Here is a 13,093-nt window from a genome sequence, read left to right as displayed (position 1 = left end):
TATGTCCAATTCTGGTGCCTACAATGCAAGAAGGATGTTGATAAATTGGAGAGGGTTCAGAATAGAGCCAAAGCAATGATTAAAGGATTCAGAAACATGGCTTATAGCAATAGACTTAAGGGCTACGTCTACACTGGCCCCTTCTCCGGAAGAGGCATGCTAATTTAGAACTTTGGAATAGGGAAATCCGCGGGGGATTTAAATATCCCCCGCGGGATTTAAATAAACATGGCCGCCGCTTTTTTTCCGGCTTGGGGAAAAGCCGGAAAAAAGTGTCTAGACTGGTGCGATCCTCCGGAATAAAGCCCTTTCCGGAATAAAGCCCTTGCAAGTAGGAATAAGAGATCCTCCGGATCCTCCGAAAGTAAGGAGTGTAGACGTAGCCAAGGAGAACAGAAGTTGGGTTTGTGTTTACATGCTTAGTTTAGGAATTAATCTAGAGACATTGTGGGGGAGAAGGTCTGAGAGAAGCCATGGTAGAAAAAGTAATAGAATGGAGTAGTCTCTGGTTGTTGTTTATAGGAAACCTGGCCTAGAACCCAGAATAGAGGGAAGTATTTGGCGTCTCTACTATCCATGGGTAAAGTGGCATGAGGAAGATTATTGATCTAGAAAGGGGAAAAAATAAAAAGGAAGAGTACTGCGCCAGAACACACTGACACCTTATTTGCTGAACTGCAATTCTAATTCTAGGAAGCATCAAAACAGTTAATGCAGATTCAGGCAGTCCTCCTACTGATATAGTAGAGGCATTGGGAGACCCAGTTGCATGTCTGGTAGCAAATGGGAAGACTGGAAGAACAGGAATGGATTTTGCAGAAAAACCATCAGAGCTCATAGTCATGAGGTGAAAAAACAGTATTCAGGAGCCAGGAGGCCAGGAGTATTGCCAGTGGTATGCTATGTCTGTGGGCAAGAGATGCACTTGAGAAGGATTTACTTCTTTATGAGCTCTGTCAAACAAGTCAGTTAACAAGAGCAGAGAAGGAGGAAAAACTGCGGGTGTGTGGCCTACTGCCAACACTGGTTGAAGATTATTTGTTTTTGGCTCCGAGAAATTGGCCATATAAAAAGGCACTGCAAAAAAGGGTGTGCAAAAAGAAGTGTGCTATCCCAAGGAATGCGGAAAGAAAAGACGGAATATATCATGAATATACATAAGTAGACAAAGTGTTGGTAACAGAGATGTAAGAGGCCCTTACAGCCACTCAACTGCTAGGCGAAGCTCTGGAAGGAACTAGAAGGAAGGATGACTTTCCCTGAGGCAAACAGATAAATAGAGGGATGAATACTAAGGCTACAAAGCCAGTGGTGCACAGTCAACCCTGATACAAAGTATGATGGGGAAGGAAATGGGAGAAGTTAGTGCCTTTAGTACAGGCCTTGCAAGCAGTTTTCCATGAACACTGGGTATGTGGGAAAAATGAGACTGGGGCACTTCAAATGAGAAGGTTGAGCTGCTCATTGCTATGAGTGAGATTTCTTGTGAACCCTGGTCCAGCAACTGCAAGAAATTCTTGAGGGAGAGGGTACCCTGTACGGGTTAATACTGTCCTGAGAAACCAATTGACATACCACACTGCCCCTGACAGTAGATGAGGCTTAAATGAGAATGAAGCCCAGATGGTAAGGGACTGAGGGGACTATAAAGAGAGGAGGTTGAGAGCAGAAGGGGGCTGCAATTAGAAAGTAAGGAGTTCAGGGACAAGCGAGATAGGATAAGCCCTGGATTCCATGCCTGAGTAGAGATGGCTGTCAAGCAACCAGGGGAAGAAGAAACATAGAGTAGCCACATTGGTGGAACAGACTCTGGGACTGTGTTTAGACTGCATCCCTTTTTCATAGACATATTGCAATTGCAAATGAAGCGGGGATTAAAATCTCCCACGCTTCATTAGCATAAAAATGGCTGCCACTTTTTTCCGGTTCGGAGCTTTGCCGGAAAAAAGCATCAGTCTAGACGCAGATCTTTCAGAAAATAAAGCATTTTCCGAAAGATCCCTTATCCCTCATCTTAAAATGTTAATCTTAAAATGAGAGATAAGGGATCTTTTGGAAAAGGCTTTATTTTGAATGACTGAAGTTACATTTATGTTTATATGTTAAGTTTGGGAGCTTGTTAGGGAATCTCAAGGAACAGTCCACAGTGTCCTAGCTCTGACAGAATGGTTAATGTAGAGAATGGAAGTGACATCTATGTTGGAAATAATTCATATTCACAATTAAATACCAATTAAATATCTGCTAAATAGGTATTTTATGCAACATGCCTCTGGAACAGGAAAAAGAAAGTATAAGACTTGTGGGGATGAAGTTCTGAAAAAGACTAATGTAGGCAGAAGTCTGAGATTCAGGAGTGAGGAATTGAACTGAGGAGACGCTGGTCCTGGCTACAGGGTTTTTGGACTGGATTGTAATGAAGTACAGGCAGTCCCCGGGTTACATACAAGATAGGGACTGTAGGTTTGTTCTTAAGTTGAATCTGTATGTAAGTCAGAACTGGCGTCAGCCGCTGCTGAAACTGATCAGTTTCAACCGCAGCTGAATCTGGATGCCAGTTCTGACTTACATACAGATTCAACTTAAGAAACCCAGGCGTCCCCAAGTCAGCTGCTGCTGAAACTGATCAGCGGCTGATTCCAGGAAGCCTGGGGCAGAGCAACTCTGCCTGGCGCTTCCTGTAGTCAGCCGCTGGTCAGTTTCAGCAGCGGCTGACTTGGGGACGCCTGGGGCAGAGCAGCTCCTCGGCTCAACTGGAGCAACCCAGCTGCTCTGCCCCAGGCGTCCTGATTCAGCCACTGATGAAACTGACCAGCAGCGGCTGAATCAGGACGCCTGGGGCAGAGCAGCTGGGGTGCTGCCGGGTTGGTCCGGAGCGACGCTGCGGGACCAACCCAGCAGCCCCCAGCTGCTCTACCCCAGGGGTAGGCAAGAAAAGCCTGGTCTGCTGGGGGGGGGCACTAGCTGCACCCCCTCCCAGCAGACCAGGGGGACAGGAGCAAAGCCTTGGAGCACGCCCGCAGCGGGACGTGCTCCAAGGCTTTGCTCCTGTCCCCCTGGTCTGCTGGGGGGGGTCCAGCAAAGTCGCTGGACTCCCCCAGCAGACCAGGGACACCAGAGCAAAGCCGCCACCTGGGCGGCTTTGCTCGTTTGCCCGGGAGCAAAGCCGCCTAGACGGCGGCTTTGCTCGGGTGTCCCTGGTCTGCTGGGGGGGGGGGGTCCAGTGGCTTTGCTGGACCCTCCCCCCCCAGCAGACCAGGGGGACAGGAGCAAAGCTGCCCAGGCGGAGGGAGTCCCGCTGCCTGGACGGCTTTACTCCGGGGCAAACGAGCAAAGCCGCCCAGGCAACGGGACTCCCCCCGCCTGAGCGGCTTTGCTCGGGTGTCCCTGGTCTGCTGGGGGGGGGTCCATCGGCTTTCTGCTGCCCGTGAGCTCCGGGGCGAGAAAAGCCCCGATCTTAAGTGCGGATCCAACATAAGTCGGATCCGCGTAAGTCGGGGACTGCCTGTAGTGCCCAAATGAACATGGCCATAGATATAGTGCTGTAGGGTCAGAAAAGAGGACAAGGATAATGGAGATTCCTGAGAACAGTGAAAAATTATTATGAGATCCAGTGTCGAGGCTATAGACCTGGTACAAGGTCTTTTATTTTGGTTTGTTGGACTCTTTTCCCCAGAAGACATGGTCCTCTGGTTCAGGATTAAGAAGCGGGAAGAATACACCTCACAGCACTATATGGAATGCAGTAATTGTAGTCCAGGCATATCCAATTGAGTGCCCTATGCTTATTTAGTTCCTCATGTGGAGTGAATGGATAGGGAGGGGAAAGGAATGGTCTGAGATTTGGCTCCAGGCCCACTCCTTATTGCCAGCCAGGCTGAGCCAACATTAGTATATTGTACAGGTTAGAATCAAATGACTATCCCCTCCACCACCACCCCCCAGAGTACACAAAAAAGCTGGGGGAAGAACTGTGACTCAGAGGAGTATCTCTGAATCATACCAGTTAGGCTGCTCCTGGGATGGTGTACTTTATATACCACTCCTTTCTCAGGCTGGTAACAACAGTCACAGTATAACCCTAATTGCTTACTTAGTCATGAACCTTTGAAAAATCTGAAATATATGAAAGCACCTAATTTTAAAATATATTTTGTACATGTTACTTTACTCATATAAATATGTGTTTCTTTTTAATAACCCCAATGCAATGAAAAATTCCCCATTTAATGTAAATTTGAGATATTGATTTCAAGATCCTTGCGTCATTGACTGTACACAGTTCCCTTCCCCCACCATTGAGAATGTTAATTCAATAATTATTTTAAAGAGGAATTAGTCTATCAGTTCAGTGGACCACATCATAAATCCATTGCATTTAACTCAGCAAACCAGCAGCTCCAGTTCAGAAGCACATAGCTGAATTAGCATGGAGTTTGAATTACGTCGGCCCAAAATGAAATGGTCTCTTAAATCATGGTTAATGACACTTAGTGACAATGAAAGAAAGGCTAGTTATCTCTCACAGCAACTGGTCTGTGGTTAATACAAAGATACAATATACGTTAATCATTCTTTAACCCTCACAAATACCAACCATTCTTAGTGATCAAATAAAACCACAGAGACTTTATGTGCAAATACTAATGATACAGCAGAAAAAGTGAAAAAAGGGATTTTAGAAATAGCCAGGTGTTATATTGATGAATTAGAATTTGTTTCAATATCCATTTTCACCTGCAATAGGATACAGTGATGTGGAAGCATAACACTGGGATGGGTGTAATCCTTCTTGAAGAAATCCAGGAGGGTTACACCAACTATTATGCATGAAGGTGCCATGAACAAACTGTATCTAGGAGAAGGGAAACTCTTATTTCAAACTGGGACATGGAGTGTTTGATTTGCTGCTTTAGGCAACTCTGTCTAGGGGTGTGTCTAGACTACCGAGTTTTGTCGACAAAAGTGGACTTTTGTCGACAAAACTATACCTGCGTCTACACTACCGCTGAGTTCTGTCGACATAACATTGATGGAACTCAGCAGTTTTGTCGACGCTGGTAAACCTCATTTTACGAGGCATAACGCCTTTTGTCGACAGAGCTCTGTTGACAGAAGGTGTTATTGCATCTAGGGTTGTGTCTAGACTACAGGGTTTTGTCGACAAAGCAGATTGCTTTGTCGACAGAACTGAATGTAGTCTAGACGCTCTTTGTCGACAGAAGCTTTATCGACAGTATCTGTCGACAAAACTTCTGTCGACAAAAGCCTGTAGTCTAGATGTACCCTAGGAGAAGGAAAACTCTGATTAGAAATAAAAGCAATCCAACTTGTTAACGATGGAAGATAAGGGGTCTAGAGAGGAACATATGTCTAGACACATATTCCCAGGCACATATTCCTAGCAGGATCATAGGCATGGTATTCCTATGAGCTGAATGAGGTGGATTATCTCAGCATATATTGCATCTTTGCATTAACCACAGACCAGTTGCTGTGAGAGAGAACTTGCCACTAAATGTCATTAACCATGATTTAAGAGTCTATTTTCTATTACACTGGGGTAATTCAAACAATTACATCTGAAAATTACTTGCTACAGAAACAGTACAGCAAGCTACACTTATTTAAATGGATTTTCACCCAGGCTTATCAAGACTATCAAATGGAAATTGTCATGGATTATTGCCTGTATTTGGTTCCTCACAGATCATGATTAAATACCTGTTGTGAGCTGGAATGTTAGAACTCTGTGAGCTCCACACCAGACTGAGCTTATATCAGAGAAGATAAGGAAGTTGCAAGTTTCCCTTGCTGCCATACAGGAGACACATATTCTGGGTAGAGAAGAGTTCTCAGTTGGAAAATAAATTTCATTGTGTTTTGGACATTCAAGAGACCAACTGAAGAACAGAGATGGGGTTACTATAATAGTAGATAACAGAACAATTACTTCAGTGATCAGCTGGAAACCTGTGATTAAGAAGACTGTCATAGTAGGGTGGCTACTGCCTACAGTAGACCATGTATAATTGTGATGTATTCATAGAAGCAGCAGAAGAGAAGGATGGATTTTATCAACAGTTGGAAAACTTTGTACATAAGATTCTTCAAAAGGATATAATGTTGATAATGCAAGGCATGAATGCAGAGGTTGGTAAAGAACATGGTATGAAAATTAATAGTGTTGGACCATACAACACTGTGCTGGCAAACAATAGTGAGGAAAGGTTGAGAAATTTCTGTGGGAGGTGTAATCTGATTATTGCCTCTATTTGGTTCATCGTAGAAACATGAACAATGTTACATGAAATTCATCAGATGATAAAAAAAAAACCAAGATCAACCAGTTTATTATAGGCACAAAAGGTCACTTTTGACATTAGTGTATATACTAATTGCAAGTGTGTAAGAACTACTAATGGGAAAGATTATGATAGTGTGCCCTTGTAGCCAAGAAGGCTAATGGCATATTAGGTTGCATTAAGAGGAGCATTGCTAGCAGATCCAGAGATGTCATCATTCCCCTTTATTTGGCTTTGGTGAGGCCACATCTGGAGTATTGTGTCCAGTTCTGGGCCCCCCACTACAAAAAGGATGTGGACGCATTGTAGAGGGTCCAGCGGAGGGCAACCAAAATGATTACGGGGCTGGAGCATATGACTTATGAGGAGAGGCTGAGGGACTTAGGTCTGTTTAGTCTGCAGAAGCGAAGAGTGAGGGGAGATTTGATAGCAGCCTTCAACTTCCTGAAGGGAGGTTCCAAAGAGGATGGAGAGAGGCTGTTCTCAGTAGTGACAGATGGCAGAACAAGGAGCAATGGTCTCAAGTTATGGTGGGAGAGGTCCAGGTTGGATATTAGGAAAAACTATTTCACTAGGAGGGTGGTGAAGCACTGGAATGGGTTACCTAGGGAAGTAGTGGAGTCTCCATCCCTAGAGGTGTTTAAGTCTCGGCTTGACAAAGCCCTGGCCGGTTTGATTTAGTTGGAATTGGTCCTGCCTAGAGCAGGGGGCTGGACTTGATGACCTTCTGAGGTCTCTTCCAGTTCTATGATTCTATGATTCTATGAAAAGGACAGATGCAGCTAAAGCTAGATTTAATCTTGATAAATTAAATAATAGCTTTGTGATTGAGGTGATGCTTAGATGACAATTCAGGCCATTAATTTACAATGATGAAGAAATCTCTCAGCAGAATGAATTGGAAATATTCAAGAGAATAATATAAAATACAGTGGAGGAAGTAATTACAAAGGGCAAGAAAACAAGGAAAATCTGGTCTGGACAAACAACAAAACAAGATCATTAGAAAAACATAGTATACAAACGAAGACTGCTGGGAAAACTGAAGGAGTAAAAGTGTTGTGAAAAGTGTTGTAGAAATCACAAATAAATTAGACAAAGAAAAGTTTTGGAAAGAAGCAGCTCAACAGCTAGAGGAAACATCCAGAAAAGAAAATATGGAAACAATATACACAAAGATTAAGTTGTATGGAAACACAAGTGTTAAGAAAGGCTTCTAGTGAACTGGCAACAAATGCCAAAGAGATGCTACAAGAGTGAAAAGAGCATTTTGACAAAGTGTTAACTCTTATCGTTCACCCAGATGCAAGCATTCTAGATGTTCAAGATGATCAGGGCTACTTTCAAGGCATAATGGGTATCAGCATTGAACCACCATAAAAAAAAAACAATACGGAGTTCAATGCATATCTAAATTATACTAAAACATAGGTGAAACAGACAAGTTTCCAATAATGAATTTGATAGTGCTCAGATAATTATTAAAACTTTGGCAAGATTTGGCACCTGGTTTGCCATCATCACTTTTCTATAATTATTGAAACTTTCATGATCTCTTTTCCTGAAGACTGATAAAAATATTGCCTTTCGTCATCTGATACATCATTTCCTCCATTACCTTCCTACGCTCTGGTCTATACTACAGAAGAAGATTGAATTAAAATATGCAACTCCAGCTATGTTAATTACGTAGCTGGAGTTGATGTATTTTAAATTGTGTTTCCGCGCCATCCACAGAGCAGGAAGGAGGAATACTGGAACCTGGCCAGAGCTGCCCTCAATGTTCAATTTACAGGTCTATACTAGACCTGCTGAATTGAATGCCCAAAGATTGACCTCTGGAGCACTGATCTTCCTCAAAATGTAGACCTACATGCAGTCCTATATGGTTTTTTTTCCTAATTCTTTGGTAACACATATCCTACCAACTTCTAGCAGCTCACTTCTTCTAGATACACCTATTTCTGAAAATTTGTCATGTTTAAATCCTTAATTTCTCTATTGCTCCCTCTTCCAAGTGGACAGTCACTTATCCCCGATTGCATTTAATGTTTAGATTTTATGAAAGGCTTGTAAGTTTCTGCATGTATTAATCATACTTCTAATATCTTTGTCTCTTTGTCACATGCTTCTTTTTTTTTTAACTTTATAACTATAAAAAATGTTTCCTCTGGAACTGTGAAGCTATCAGAAAGAAAGTCTCCTGCCCCTCAAGATGGTCTAGCAAAACTAAATGGGACATTGTGGGACATTACAGTATAAAGGCTTTGTTGCACCTTCATGCCCATGAAAAGGCTGGTGTAAAAGAGCTCATAGTTTCAGCTTGAATCTGGAGGAAGGAAATAAAAACAGTTGACTTGAAAATGTTTAATCTCTTTTGCTGTTTGGACTCTCCTAAGCCAGAGATACAACAGAGATGCAAAGATCCCCAGTGTAAACCTAGATTAGCCCTAAAAGACATTCTGAACTGACAAATTACTACAACTCTGTCACTTGGGAAACACAGACTGAAACTTATTTGTATATATGTTTGCCTGCTTTAACTTGTAAATAACTCTTTCATTTCTTTTCTTCTGATTTAATAAATCCTTAGCTACTTTTCTGTAGGATTGGATACAAGTGTGAGATCTAAGATACCAATTGGGGGTAAGTGACTGTCCCCTTCGAATAGGGAGCAACCTACATTTTGGTATGAGTTTTGGTGAAAATAACAACTGAGCACAGCTTGTCTGGAGGGCAAGATGGGCTGGAATGCTCAAAGGACTGTCTATTACTCTATGCTAATACAATTTTAGTACGTCAGGAGTTCAGACTTGTTATTGGGTCCGTGAAATTTTTAATGATATGACATACAACCAGTTTTGGGTCTCTACCTTGCTTCTTGACAGTTTACCTAGAGGATGGCACTCAAAGGCATGAACCACTTCAGTCAGAAGACAAGATATAGACACTTATCAGGAAAATCATGATGAAACTAAGGTCATGTCTATAATGCAATAAAAAGAAATCCCCATGGAACAGAGTCTCAGAGCTTGATTCAGTTAACTTGGGCTTGTGGGGCTCAGATTATAGTGCTGGTAGGAGGGCCATTAAAGGGTTTGAGTTTCCAGCACTATAATCTGATGTGTGATTATGGCAGACTATAATTTTCTAGATACAGACTGGAGAACAAATGCTACTAATGATGATAAGGCCCAGTTATTCCTGGATATGATAGTGTACTGATGTCTTCACCAAATAGTCTCAGAACCAATAAGAAGTGAGGTCATTTTAAATTTAGTATTGGTAAGTACTAAGGACCTCATAAATCAAATGGTTGTAAAGTACAACCTTGGAAAATGGAAGAATAAACAAAAAGAGCATATGCTTAATGCTTTCCAGGATGAGGATGTTTGGGTCTGACATCTTGTAATCTATGGAACTTTGGAGTATGAAGAAAGATGTCAAAGCGTGGCTTTCTTTTTAGATCTATAGATTTTTAATACTATCTTATATCAATACCACAGTCAGATCCAAAACTAACTATCTGCCATACATAGGTTTAAGATAACCCACATTGAAATTGAAGGGAGTCCTTCCACAGCCTTTAATAGGCCCAGGATACATCTGTATTTCCCTTACAAAATAATAGAGCCACCTCCCACACCAAAAAGTAAAACAAATCTAAAGCTTATATTAATGAGGACACTCAAAAGTAGTTCCATTTATTTTGCTATTATAAGTGTTGTCTATTGTGACTAAGGGTTACACAATCTAAGCCTATATTAGATAATGGTCCCAACCCTGCATATATTATGATACAAATTAAAGGACTGAAATTCTCAACTCACTTAAATGTTCAAGTTTTCCCTTGATACTAACTTCCATTAATCTAAAACTGAATACATTTGCACCTCAGAAGAAGAGGAGACCATAATGTATTGGTACACAATCCTTGAAAAAATGTTAAGCCTTATTCAATATATCACATTATCATTCTGCATCTTATATAATGAGAGGAGAAGCCTCTTACCAGCTATCCCAAAGAGGAATACACCTTATAATTATAGATCAGTGGGATAATATGTGATAATTGAGTGATGGCCTATTTACATTAAAAAAGCATGTTAATATTGTGTTTCTGTTTGTTACACAAACATCATTGTAAAAATCTTCTCATGACCTTAACAGACTCCACTTCACCGGTAGCTGAGTTTTATTTTCTCAGGGTAGACAACACTGAAATAAAAAGGGGACATACCAGGAAATGAGGTGTTTTTTTTTTTTTTTTTTTTGTACTGAAAGCATCCAATAACACTACAAAATGTTGGAGAAAATATTAATTTGTATTAATATTTTCTAAAGGCTGGTAAAGTTTTTTCCCCGATAACATTTTCTAAGTGTATGTGAACACCTTGCACAGACTTTATTCCCTTTAAGATAAGAATTTGTTTTTTAAAAAGCGATTTAAAAGTTGCATGTATAAAAATGCACATGAATTCATTTTCATGATGCTGAAACTACAGTGAAAGCATAAAGAGACAGATTTAAATTCATAGTTCAACATCACCCTCTCCTGGTTGATATTCTGAACTGAAGAATCAGCAAAATATATGAATTTATTGAAATTATATACTGGGTTCTAACAAGAAAAAGTCTGCAAGTCATTTTGTATAGCTAGTGGCTATATTTTACAATTAAAAATTGTTAAAAAAATCCTTTTACTTTGTCATAACCAATGTGTTATATTCTTATTGCTTGAGAAATTGTATTCCTGAATATTATTTCTGCTGGCAAATTACAACTTGCTATCATATAAACTCATTTTACATTTAAGATCCATTTGATTGAAAGATTTAGTATAAAGTTGACTACCCTTTTGACATTCAGACAACAATACCTCAACAATGATGTCCTGTAATATTTTAACATTTATCTCACAAAACGTTTATTTTTTCCCGTTGGCCTGATAAATCCTCTATAAGAAGAGGTTATTATGAGAATGATACTCTCATAGAAAAAAAAAAAGAGAGGCAATTAAGTATTCATTGTTCACCTTTCTAGAAAAAAGAAGAGAAAAATGTCTTTTGGTGTGTTGAATATTTATTTTAAGGGCATACACTCTGTGTAAGATGTTTACATGTGCATCGTTGCATTTATTTATTTTAAAATATTTATTTTAAAGGTCATGCATTCTATGTAAGATGTTCACATATGTTTCTTTGCATTTAACTATTTCTAGCTTCATTACACCCTAAAACCGACTGTGGCCGTTGGCAATATTGCAATATAAATCACAGTAATAATAAAATAAGAACTTCAGTTATAATAATCTGAGTGCCATCAAAATAAAAGCAGTAAAATCTCTGATGTCACTGAAGAGGTTCGCTAAGGGCCATTTGAAATCTGTTTCTGTTAGCATCCTTACTTAAAAATTATTCAAAAAATAATAATTGTGGGAAAGGGAAAATTAAAAATAGATGACCTCTGGAGTGAAAACAAGGATGAAAGTATTTTCATGCTTCTTCGAAGCTTGACATCAGCCAAGTGACAACTTCTCAGCTGAATTATAGCCTTATATTTGCTCCAGGGACAGCTGTTATCCTCTCTGTGGCTCTCAATAAAAAAAATCCTTTTTCAGAAAATGAATAACAAATTATATTTAGAATCATCTACAATTGAATGTCTAATACAGTGTGGAATTGCTGATATATTGGTTCTGTTGAAACCAATGTGAGCTTTTCATTCACTTCAATGGGATTGGGAGTTCACTTGTGATATACATTTCCACGTGTGTTTTTACCTCTTTGTCATAGCTGAGATGTATTCTCATTTTGAGTCATAAAAATTTACATTTTTCTAAAAATAATAATCTAATGAAGCAATAGTGTGGCAATGTTTGCTTGCTAGATCTTACCTGGTTGCCAGTTCATTTTTTTTCATTTATATACCTTTAAATTGAAATAAGAATTTAAAAAGCCACCTTTTATGTGACAGGTACCCTAATGGTAAATTGTATTTGAAACAAAGTAACAGAAATAGATATAGTTATAGATATATGAGTCACCCACTAAAACACATTTTACAATAAAATAGTCCCTTTAGTCCCTTGCTCTCCATTTCACTGCCTCCTAGAACATACTTTTAATCCACTTTTTAGATGTGCCCTGAGATATTTTGGACTGAACCCTGTCAATCAATCTAAGCTATACTGGGTGGTTACATGAATTACCTAGGTAAAGTCAACGTAATTTAAGCTGACATTAAGCAGCGTCTATATTGTGAAATGCCTACTGTTCTTGTGGAGAAGGAGCACTCCTCCCATCAACTTAACTTGTCTTCACCAGAAACACTAAATCGTTGCTACTGCATCCATCACAGTGGTGCCAATTTAGAATGTAGCGTAACCTGACTTGAGAGAGCAAGTTCCAGAGTCCTGGGTGCTTAACAGGAGCAGAGTCCTTCCCTTAATCCTGCTGGGAAAGTATTTTGCTGAGGCACTCCATAAGCAGGCTATCAGGGTAATAGCCTCAAGTAGAGTGTTTTGATTTGGGCAGACAGGTGCCAAGGGAAGGACTCCTAGGAGCTGCTATTGATATTTGAAATGTAATATCACAAGATAATTTGCTGAATCAATGATCCATGTCTACTTTGTTGTGAAGTACTAGCATTAAAATCTACAGTTTTTTGGGGGGCAAGGTTTGTATGTTTTGATTGTACTACATTATCCCATTAGCACTACTTATACCTCTCTGTAATTCCCTATCACTACGTTTAGACTACATCCCTCTGTTGGCAGAGGGATGTAA

The sequence above is a fragment of the Pelodiscus sinensis genome, chromosome 1 (genome assembly GCF_049634645.1).
Source record: "Pelodiscus sinensis isolate JC-2024 chromosome 1, ASM4963464v1, whole genome shotgun sequence".
Lineage (NCBI taxonomy): Eukaryota > Metazoa > Chordata > Testudines > Trionychidae > Pelodiscus > Pelodiscus sinensis.
This window is presented reverse-complemented; position numbering follows the sequence as displayed.